Below are 12,357 nucleotides of genomic sequence, written 5' to 3' on the forward strand. Positions count from 1 at the left end.
ATTCATCATTGTTTAGCTTAGATCTTCATCTTCTTTACATTTTAAGTTGTAATCTTCACTTTACTTTTCATATTTAGCATTGATTACTTGTAATAACTTGAAGATGATGATGATTTACATTTCCATGCTTATTATTAGTTTAATTTTAGCCATGATTGGCTAAATCTCTTATGTTTGCTTATCTATGAATCTCTAATGCTAGTGTTTGCCCCAAATCAATTGATTATTGTTGTTTGAATGAATTACATGATTATGTGTTGTTAAGTTGGCTAAAGATCCATTACTATGAGTTTGTTTTAGGCTTGACTTTGATTACATATGTTGGGTAGCTCTCTTAGTGATTTGAGAAGTGAATCAATATGTGCTTCAACACCTTAGGTGATCTAGACAACTAGTTTAGGAATTGCAAGTGATTGTGTTCTTGATCCAGGTTGGTTTTCAATTGGTCTCTAGTCAACATAGTAATGCCGATTATCTTAAGTGATTTTGATAGTTGGAGGTTTTAAGTGATTTTAACCTAAGCTCAATCTCAATGACCAAATCATGCTTAACTCGATCTTAAGATATAAAGCTTATGTGAATTCGTGGAGTATCATTTGATTTGAGGTTTAGTAGTGATGCTAAGCATTTAATAGTTCTACAACTAATGAGATAGCAATAGGCAAAACGGGGCAAGCCAAGCATAGAGAGGATTAGATAAGTGAACACGTCTTAGTTAATTTGTTTTAAGTTTTAATACTTCACTACTTGTTTCTTGTTACTAGTTTAATTGATAAATTTAGGTTTGTTTAATTGTGCAAGCTTTAGTTGTTAGTTGATATCAATCGAAACACCCCCAATCAAACAAACCCTAGGACAATTGATAGTTTCAAATATCCGACTTACACCGAATCTCTTGGGACGAACTTAATAAGAATACTTACAATAAAGTGCTATAATAACCGGGTTCTAAGTGCTCGTTAGTTGTGTGTGCTTATTTGTAATATTTGAATCTTGTATAAATTTAGAGGGTAAAAGATGTATTGCCATCCAACTCATTCTTTAGCCGATACACCCATTTATTTTGCAACGCCCTTTTATCATGAGGTAGTTTCACTAGTGACCAAGTTTTATTCTTCTCAAGTGACCCCATCTCTTCTTTCATGGCAAGCTTCTATTGTATGGATTCTTTTGATTTTCTCACCTCAAAGTAACTCTCGGGTTCACCATTCTCGGTATAGAGCAAATAGTTTATTGATGAAGAATACCTAGGATTAGGCTTAGTGAAATTCCCCGTTCATATCAATTATAAACGTTTCATATTAATTAGTTTCATTGCGAGGTTTTTGATCTCTATATGAGACGTTTTTCAAAGAGTGCATTCGTTTTTAAAACAAACCATAACCTTTATTTTATCAACAAAGGTTTAAACGGCATAACGTAGATTATCAAGTAATGATAATCTAAAATTTAACGTTTACACACGACCATTACATAATGGTTTACAATAATATTATACAACAATTTATTTTCGAATGCAGTTTTTAAACATTATCATACATGCATGCTGACTCCAAATCTTGTCTTTAATTTAGCATGCAACAACGGAAGCTCTTAATAATCACATGAGAATAAACATGCTTAAAACGTCAACAAAAATGTTGGTGAGTTATAGGTTTAACCTATATATACATCAATTTGTAATAATAGACCACAAGATTTCATATTTTTTTCATAATAACATACAGGAACACTCATCTGTATAAAAATCATTCATATGATGAACACCTGGTAACCGACATTAACAAAATGCATCTAGAATATCCCCAAACATACAGGAACACTCATCTGTATATTAAAAATTGAAGTACTAAAGCATCCATAACCTGGATGGGGTCTGTTAGGCTCAATATATCTACCTTCAGGATTCGCGTCAATTAGTGGCGTTCACTAATTCTTAGGTTACCAAGCAAAAAGGGGTGATATTCGGTATAATAATTCCATCATAGAATGTAATTTCATGTACTTATGTCTATTTTATAAATCATTTATAAAACTGCATGTATTCTCATCCCAAAAATATTAGATATTAAAAATGGGACTATAACTCACTTTCACAGATTTTCAATTCGTTGAAAATCGGACTTAGCCACGGATTGATTCACGAACCTATAACAAATATATAAATATATATCAATGATAGAAATATATTTACATCATATTTTTTATTTATTTATTTACGTGTTGACGATTTAAGTTGTCAAGTTAGCAGTCCAACGTTAGTAGTCCACAATTAGTAGTCCAATGTTAGTAATACATATATAATTCAAAATATCACCCTATAATAATCAAAATATAGTGTACACATATTGTATAAGACTAAATCATGACCCATAATACCACTATTGTAGTTACACGTATTGTGTATGTGGGTCTTTCGATTTATCCGACGTGTTGTGTAACTAATGTCTTAACTAATCAAGATTACATGATATTGTCTCGGACTAATCCGAGACTAGTATATTATATGGTAATACTCATGACATGTTAGAATACATGTATAATACAAGAAAAGTTAGCTAGGATGTGGTTAGTATAGATTTTTGTAAAATCATCACGTAGTCATTTTAGTCATTTTTAACCAATATTGTTTTGCTCATAACTTCTTCATTATAAATCCGTTTTGAGTGAATCAAATTGCTATGGTTTCGTAACGAACTGAAATTTGTAAAACTAAACTAAAAAAGTGGTGGTTTATAGTCAGAGTTACAGGTTACATGCCTATTTTTAAAGAGGTAGTCATTTCCGTCGAAAAATGACATCTTGATGACCATTTTGAAAAACATGCTTCTACTTTGTGTTTAACCATGATTTTTGGATATAGTTTCATGTTCATATGAAATATCATTTTCCCAGGAAAAAAACTTTTAAATCAAAGATTATCATAGTTTTTAATTATCCAACCAAAAACAATCCCCGGTTTCACTACGACGACGTATTTCCGGTTTTACGCTATTCTTCGTGTTTTCAAGTTTTAAATCAGTAAGTTAGCATATCATATAGATATAAAACATGTTTTTAGTTGTTTTTAAAAGTTAAGTTAAACGGATTAACTTTGTTTGCGAACAAGTTTAGATTTAACTAAACTATATTCTAGTGAGTACAAGTTATATTCTTCGAATAAGATAGTTATATATATATATATATATATATATATATATATATATATATATATATGAATCGAATGATGTTATGAACATCATCACTACCTTAAGTATAGTAGGTAAACCTACTAGAAATGATGAGAAATAAATTTGAGATTTAAAGGATCTTTGATGGCTTGGAAGTTCTTGAAGTAGAATCATCACACGAAAACAAGTTCAAGTAAGATTACTACTTGAATTAAGATAGTTATAGTTATAGAAATCGAATCAAAGTTTGAATATGAATATTACCTTGAATTAGAAAGATAACCTACTGTAAATAATAAAGGTTTTTTGATCTTAGATGATTACTTGGAATGGATTTGAAATCTTGGAATTAGTCTTACAAACTTGATATGATTCTTTAAGTGTTCTTGAAAGATTGTTTTGTATGATGATTTATGTTTGGCTTTTTAAGATAGATTGATGTAGATTTTGATGAAGATGATGAATAAAACTTAGAACATAATGAGAGAACAAGAGAGAGATCAATTTGATGCATGGAAATTGAAAATGAAAGTGTGTGCATGAATGAATGAAAAACGTGAATGGTGGTGGTGTTATATGCAAGTTGTAGTTTGATTTTTAGTGTAATAATTCAAGCTAGTTGCCAAATGTTTGGTTCCACATGTCTATTAATCATTTAGAGATGCTAAGGAGAAGATTTTTAATTGGTGTAGATCAATAGTAAATACATCTAGAAGCTGCGTACAATACGAGTACAAATACCGTATGAATACGAGTAGAATTCTTGAGAAAATCGAATGCGAATACGAGTATAGTTATCATTGTTGAGTATAAGTATTTTGATATCTGTATATAATTCTTTCAAAAGTGTAGTAATACATCTTAATACAATACATATACATACATTTTAATTAAGGAGTTATTTCGTCGTTAATCGTTACAGATATATATCATTTCGAACCCTTAAGTTAGTAGTCTTGTTTTACATATGTAGTTCATTGTTAATACACTTAATGATATACTTAATTATCATTTATCATGTTAAACATAGTGTATTAATATATCTTAATATGATACATATGTATTTATTTTAATTAAGACGTTGTTACATCGATAATAGTTATATATATCATTTCGAATTTCTTAATTTAGTAGTCTCATTTTATGTATATAACTCATTGTTCTTAATGAGATACTTACTTATCATAATATCATGTTATGTATATATATATATATATATATATCATGTCGTTTATAAGTCTTAATGTTCGTGAATCATCGGGCAAACTGGGTGGTCAATTGTCTACATGAAACTCGTTTCAATTAATCAAGTCTTAACAAGTTTGATTGCTTAACATGTTGGAAACATTTAATCATGTAAACATTAATCTCATATAATATATAATCATGGAAAAGTCCGGGTCATGACACTTGGGCACTCTAGTAGAACGTCTTAGTGTAGGAGCAACCGGTATGGTTCGACCGGTTCCATCATCATCATGCTCATCACTAGAACTCCCACTATGTTCGGAACTTTCACCGCTTTCCGAACCATCTTCATCATTAGCACTTTGTAACGCTTCACCATTATTCGACAATTCATTATTACCCGAACTCCCACTAGAAACTAAAAGATCATTAATAGAAACATCGTTAAAAGTAACATAATCCAGTTTAGGACTCCCCGTTTCCGATTTTCCATAAACCGAATCTTCGTCAAAGGTAACATCACGCGAATGAATCACTTTTCTAGCTTCGTTATCCCAACATCGATAACCCATCTCATCCGAACCGTAACCAATAAAATTACATCTCTTTAACTTAGCCTCAAGCTTGTCTCTATCCGCATCCTTGGTCATTACATATGCATTGCACTCAAAGATTCTAAGATGACCATAACTCACCTTCTTATCTTGCCATTCTTCCTCTGGAATTCAGAAACCCAATGGTATTGAGGGTCCCCTTTTGATCAAATAAGCCGCCGTACTAGGCGCATCCGCCCAAAACATCTTAGACAAACCGGCATGTAGTCTCATACTCTTAGCTCATTCATTCAACGTACGATTCATACGTTCAACGACCCTATTGTGTTGCGTTATCTCAGGTACCGTTTTTAACATCTTAATACCGAGCTTTGTACAATGATCTTTAAACTCAAGACTAACATAATCTCCTCCGTTATCCGACTTTAAGCACTTCACTTTTAAATTAGTTTCGTTCTCTACCATAGCTTTCCACTTCACAAAAGTATCAAATACATCAGATTTAGCTTTAAGAAAATAAACTCATACCTTTCGAGTGGAGTCGTCAATGAAGGTGACATAATAGAGAGAACCTCCATGTGATTCTACATTCAATGGACCAAACACATCCGTATGAACTAGCTCCAATTTCTCCAACTTGGGCGCATTCCTCGATTTCCCAAAAGTCGCATTCTTTTGCTTCCCATATATACATGCTTCGCAAAACCCAAGCTCCACTTTCTTCAAATGCGGAATTCTCCCACTCGAAAGAAGCATCTTGATACCCTCCAACATCAACCGTAGCAACCATCGTGTTTTCATCAAACACCTCAACCATATAAAGCATTCCCCTTTTATGTCCACGTGTCACGACCCTACTACCCTTAACCACCTTCCATTGGCAATTTTCAAAAGTAACCGCGTTACCTTCCTTATCTAATTGACCAACCGAGATAAGCTTCCTTTTCAACTTAGGAATGAACCTCACGTCTGTCAAAGTCCAATTAGAACAACACCTCTTATACCTTCAATTTCAAGCTTTTTATTGTTTGCCAATCTAACCTTACCTTGATACGATTGAAAATTCATCATCAAACTCCTAGTGGGTGAGGCACGAAACGAAGCTCCCGAATCCAAAATCCAAGACTCCACCAAATCTTCAACACTATATAAAATTGCATCATCCATATCTTCCACGGTAAAGTTAACACCTTTCGCCGGAGAATTTTTACAATTCCTTTGAAAGTGTCCCTTTTAATTGCAACTCCAACAAATAGCTTCACTTCAGTCCTTTGATGGATACCGCTTGATGCGAAGCGAGGTAAATATAAAATAGTTATTAATTTTAGCAGGAAACACTATTAAATACGATACAATTTTACACAAGATATTTATTTATTTATAGAATGGATATACTTAAACCTTGCTACAACACTTATAGGCAGTGTACCTAATCGTACAGTAGTGTAGTTTTTAGTAAGTCCGGTTCGTTCCACAGGGAAATCTTTAAACAAAGCTCAACGCTATATTAGTTTACTTTTATAAAAATACAAATATATATATAAGTAATATTATTATTATAAAGGGGGGTTTTTACCGTTTAATGACCGGTTTGTCGATTTTAAGATTTTAGTCGCAGTTAAAACCTAATGCAAAATATAAAATAAATACAAAACTTAAATTAAAGCGTAAAGTAAATAACGATAATGAAATTGCGAATAATAAAAATGCGAGAAAATAAAATTGCGATAATTAAAAAGTACGATAATTAAAAGTGCGATTAAATAAAATAACAATAAATAAAAGTGCGATAATTAGAAGTGCAATTAAATATAAAATAAAGGAAATTAAATATGAAATAAAAGAATTATGCTTATTTAAACTTCCGTAATCATGATGTTTGACGTGTTGATTTTAGTTTTATTCCCATGGGTTAATTGTCCTTTGTCCTGGATTATTTAATATGTCCGTCTGGTTTTTGTCCATAACAGTCCATCAGTCATAAATATAAATTGCAAGTGTCCTCATCAAATTATTATTATACCCGAAGTTAAATATTCCAACTAATTGGGGATTCGAATTGTAACAAGGTTTTAATACTTTGTTTGATGAATACACCAGGTTATCGACTGCGTGTAAACCAAGGTTTTACTACTTTGTTAACAATTACACCAATTACTCTTGAATGTAATTTCACCCCTGTTTTAATTATTCTAGTGGCTATTAATCCATTCCCGTGTCCGGTTAAATGAACGATTATTCGTACATATAAATACCCCGCCCATCGTGTCCGATCGAGTGTATATGGTAATCTATAGGGACGCCCAATTGTAAATCTTTATATTAACATTAACAAACTTTCATTTAGTTAAACAAATATAAAGCCCATTAATAGCCTATAGTCTAATTTCCACAAGTGTCGTTCTTTTGTCCAAACCCCAATTATGGTACAAAGCCCAATTACCCAATTTTAGTAATTAGCCCAACATCATGATTACTTCGTTTTAAATAAGCATAATAATAACTTAGCTACGAGACATTAATATAAAAAGGTTGAACATAACTTACAATGATTAAAAATAGCGTAGCGTTACACGGACAGAATTTCGACTTACACCCTTACAACATTCGCTAACATACCCTTATTATTAGGATTTAAAATTAAAATTAAAATTAAAATATAAATTATATATATATATATATCGTATATATTGAGAGAGATTAAAATTATGTGTGTAAAACTCGGCAGAAAACTGGCTTTATATAGGACCTGACCAGCAATTTCACTCCATGCGACTCGCATGGATTTGTGCCTCTGGCCATGCGAGTCGCATGGCCACCCTGGATCCAGCCAAATTGCTTTGTTTTCTTCTTGCCGACGTAATATAATTTATATAATAATAATATATAATATAATATATAATTATATATAATTATATATATATTATATTATATTCTTGTGCATAGTAGACTAGATATTTTTGGTCCGTTGCGTCGGGCGTTTCTTCTTGGCTCAGGTCCCGGTTCCGGATTTTCGGACGTCTTCGCGTATTATTTTATATCGTGTACTTTGCGTCTTGTAACTTGTACTCTTGTCATTTTGAGACGTTCCCCATCAATATTTTGAACCTTTTTGATTGTCTTTTGTACTTTTGAGCTTTTTGGTCGTTTGCGTCTTCAATTCGTCGAATCTGTCTTTTGTCTTCACCTTTTATTATTTAAACGAATATCACTTGTAAATAGAACAATTGCAACTAAAAGCTTGTCTTTCTTGAGGAATAATGCTATGAAATATATGTTCGTTTTTAGCATTATCAAATATTCCCACACTTGAGCGTTGCTTGTCCTCAAGCAATATTGTTTTGAAATACTAGAATCACTTCTTTATTCTTCACACTTTGTACATCAGTGATTTCAATACGGCGGTATGAACAATGGTAGTAACGATGTGGTTTACAGTCCCACATGACTATAAAAATTTAGATCCATTAAGGAAATTGGATCTTTATGAAAACATTTGATCTTTTGAAAATTAAATCTAGTTTTTACCCTAGATAAGTTTTCCGGAATAACCCTTTACCGGTGTTTGCAAAATATTTTTGTGGGTTTGGTGGGTTTCAGATTTGAAAATTTTAGCTCAAAACTTGCGGTTTTGTGTCACCCACTTGCTAACCTTGTATTAAGAAAGCAACACGTCCAGTTTACTTGTTCCGTATATTACCTTTCGGCAAACTACCGTCCGGTTGTAAAGGAAAGCGTTGAACAAGCAACTGTTAAGGCAATGTCCCGTGACATGCTTTTGATTATGGTCTATAACGTGTCGGACGCAATTACTATCCTTGGTAGGAGCAATAGTAAAGCTCACCCTTATAATTTGTCGGTTTGGCACAAGGTCCTGTCTTTGACCATGTTATGCAACCACCGTTCTTACGGTTGACACCCGATTTAGTTCAGGTGACCTAATGAATTCCAGGTGAATTCCTAGGATTTTACGTTCAATGGTAATGAACGCATTGAAAATAGGGTTTTCAGAAAACAAATCGGTTTATAATTTTGATCAAAATATTTTCTCGTTTAAGCTCGAGCTTAGATATCATCGAATTCCATGAGTTTGTAATTCTCAATCTTTAAGGTCAATCTCTAGGATTGAGTAATATCAGTCTTAAAAGCTGATTTTTAATCTTTAAGGAGATTATCCTTTCTGGGGATCTGATTCATTAGTCTTATCAAGCTAATTTGCACGGTGCCCCCCCATTGTACGAGATAAATCCTTCTCATGGTTAGGATAAATCTGACCACTTGGCGACCCTGTTTGATGCTGAGGTCCGTGGATTTCCAGCCGATTTTAGTGATGACTTTTCTAGATTTTTCGTCAACCTACAGCTGGTCTGGACGACAACTTCATGACCTAAATCAAGAAGCGCGTGTCTTTTTCGGAAGACTTTACTTCCTTCTAATGATGGAATTGATTCATCGTGTAGATCCATCTATTCTTTTTTTTTCATCGGGTAAAACAGTTTAGTTTAGTCCAAAGCAAAAGTATTTTCAGTTATTTGTTACAGATATATGTGACATATGTTTAAAATAACTTGGTAAATTTTCCCACACTTGGCTTTTATTTTCCTTTTTATCGTCCTCTATTCCATTTTAAATGAATTTTAACATTTTAGTTTGTTTCTCAATTTATGTCCTTTCCGAGGTAACAATAATTTCGGTGTTAAAACCTAGTTTTATCGTTCATAAATATGTATAAACATGATTTTGAGTTCATTTAATTGAAAATTTTGAAAAATTTTACTAGAATTGGGTAGTTAGTATATAAGACTAGGGCTGTTCTTTTTTATCAGAGAGCACTAGATTCTAATACAACTACTGCTTTACTAGTATTTTTAATGGTAACCAAGTGTTTAATATAAAAATTTTAAAATCCGAAAGAATTTAACCCCTTCCCACACTTAAGATCTCGCAATGCCCTCATTTGCAAGAAATCAGTAACAATTTAAATTATTGAGGGTGATTTGTGTGAAAATGATTAAATTTTTACCAAAGTTTCCAAATATATTGGCGTTTGTTTGCTGAATGATAAATGGTGCACGTCATTTGTTCATTCCGTCTTGTTGTTATTTCACATACATTTTTCATCATTGTCGTCAAAATTACTTGCTTTTGCTGAACTTAATGCCAGTCTTTCAAAACGCGTTGTTTTACCCTGTTTTGTGCATAAAAGAGAATACATACAATACAAATATAATCATACATGCAATTTGAAATGGAACTTTGGCATCCCACTTTCAAACTATAAGAAAAATATTAGTACACAATAATAATAAGAATATCAAACATTACATAAACGTAATAAAAATGTTAAGTGTTTAAAATAATAAAAATATAAATTACCAACTTATCTCTACTGATCAGGAGGTGGGTTAGGAGGAAAATTAGGATATGGATCCCAATTCATGTTCGCGTCCGGGTTCCATGGCTGATTATAGGTGAACTGGTATGCTGCGTCATAATCATATGAATCATAGGGTGGTCTCATTTCTGGCTGATGTGCGGGATAGTATGCGGGTCGGGTCGGATAATACATCTCGCCAGGCTGCAACTGGCTTATAATTTGGCGCTGATGATAATCCCATCGGCCATGCTCTCGTTGCCGGGAATGCTCGTAGTCATTCCGACGTTGCCATGCCTCGTACTGCATATGCCTATCATAGTTCGTCATGTATTCATCCTCCATACGAACGCCTAAATCAAGAGCAGTCTCCCGAACAACTCCTATAATGTTGTTCGCCTCCTCCATCTCGTCATCCGAACCTCTCTCTACCTGTCGCTGAGGTCCCTCGTATCGATATACCCGACCACGTCTCATCAATAATACCCTTGCCCCGTGATAAAGGTTTGAACTTATAGTTTCACCTTCGTCCTCTATTTCGTTCATTGGACCCCCTTGGTACTTATCCACACCTAAATACTCTCCAATGAGAGTAATGAAAATACCACCACCTATAATACTCCCCGATTTCATCCCCGAAACTACATTAGCGAGATAATAACCAACACAATAGGGAATGTTAACGAAACTCCTCCGGTCTCTAATACACTTGAGGTAGAACAAATCGTTTACGGTCAATTTCTCTTTATTCTTACCCCTTTGTGTAATTGTGTTTGCTAAGAATCTATGAATCACCCGGAGTTCAGCTCTGTCTATATCTAAGTATGTATGATTTCCACTGGCGTGAAATTCATTAAAGTGGGACATACGCCTCCAGACGGCGTTAATATCAAATTCCCTATCTATCCTTTCTCCTTGGGCAATCAGGCTATTACAGTCGGGGCTCAAAAGTTCAGCAGGGGTGTAAATCTGTAAGGCCCTGGCTAAATCTATCATGGACATTCTGTACATGCGTCTACCTAACAGAAATCTAATAAAGCTTCTATCATCTATCCTCCTAACATCACTGTTTAACTTAATAGTACTAAGTAATTCTATACACCATTCCCTATATATGGTTCTACGAATGGAAAATAGGCGCATCCAATCGTTAAACTGAGAATTACCATACCTTTGCACCAATAATTCCCGAATCGGTTCGGCAAGGTCAACTGTTTCCAAAGGTACCCAGTCAATTGCCCTTGGCATTTCAACAACCTTAAAGTAGAGAATGTGCATGTTCTTTTGATAATCTGGATACTCTATCCAACATCGATCAAATCTTAGATTTGGGTGTAACTGATCTTCATTAATGTCTAAGCTCAGAATCATTTGATGTGGAGCGAATTGACGAAACTGATTCATGAATAATTGATCTTGATCGTGATAAGGAATATGTTGCTCCTCATGTTCTTCTTCTTCTTGTTGCATATGTTGTTCTTGTTCATGAAACATTTCCGGTTCGGGCTCTGGTTGTCTGGACGATGATGCACAGTCCGTATCTGTATTTCTCTGCAAAACACATTAAACACAAAATTTGTGCATCCAAATATGCATTAGTGTTAGCAAAATAATAACTTGAAACAATTATGATGACATGTTCAATTCATAACACATTTTATACATATTTTCCTAAAAATAACAATTATATACTTTTACATACGAAAATGTGTACAATGTTTTATCACAATTAAACTCTTAAACATGTCAACAATAATTATTATAACAATTAAACACTTGTTACATGGCATTCAAATCAAACTAGTGCTCATTTTCATATTTTTGTCAAGTCTACACTTTGTCAAATAAGTATATACGAAAAATGTACATCAAGTTCATAAGCATTTATCTCAAATAACATGCCAAAATAATCACTACTAGCAATGAAACAAGTTTCAAATGGCCTTTATATCAAATTATCCAAGTTCATGAATTTTTAGACTTAAAAAGTCTACTTTAATTATCAAAAACATGTTTAGGCTCAAAGTTTGGATCAATTAACTACCTAAACATGTTACACTACTTAATTGAG

The sequence above is a fragment of the Rutidosis leptorrhynchoides genome, chromosome 2 (assembly GCF_046630445.1).
Source record: "Rutidosis leptorrhynchoides isolate AG116_Rl617_1_P2 chromosome 2, CSIRO_AGI_Rlap_v1, whole genome shotgun sequence".
Lineage (NCBI taxonomy): Eukaryota > Viridiplantae > Streptophyta > Magnoliopsida > Asterales > Asteraceae > Rutidosis > Rutidosis leptorrhynchoides.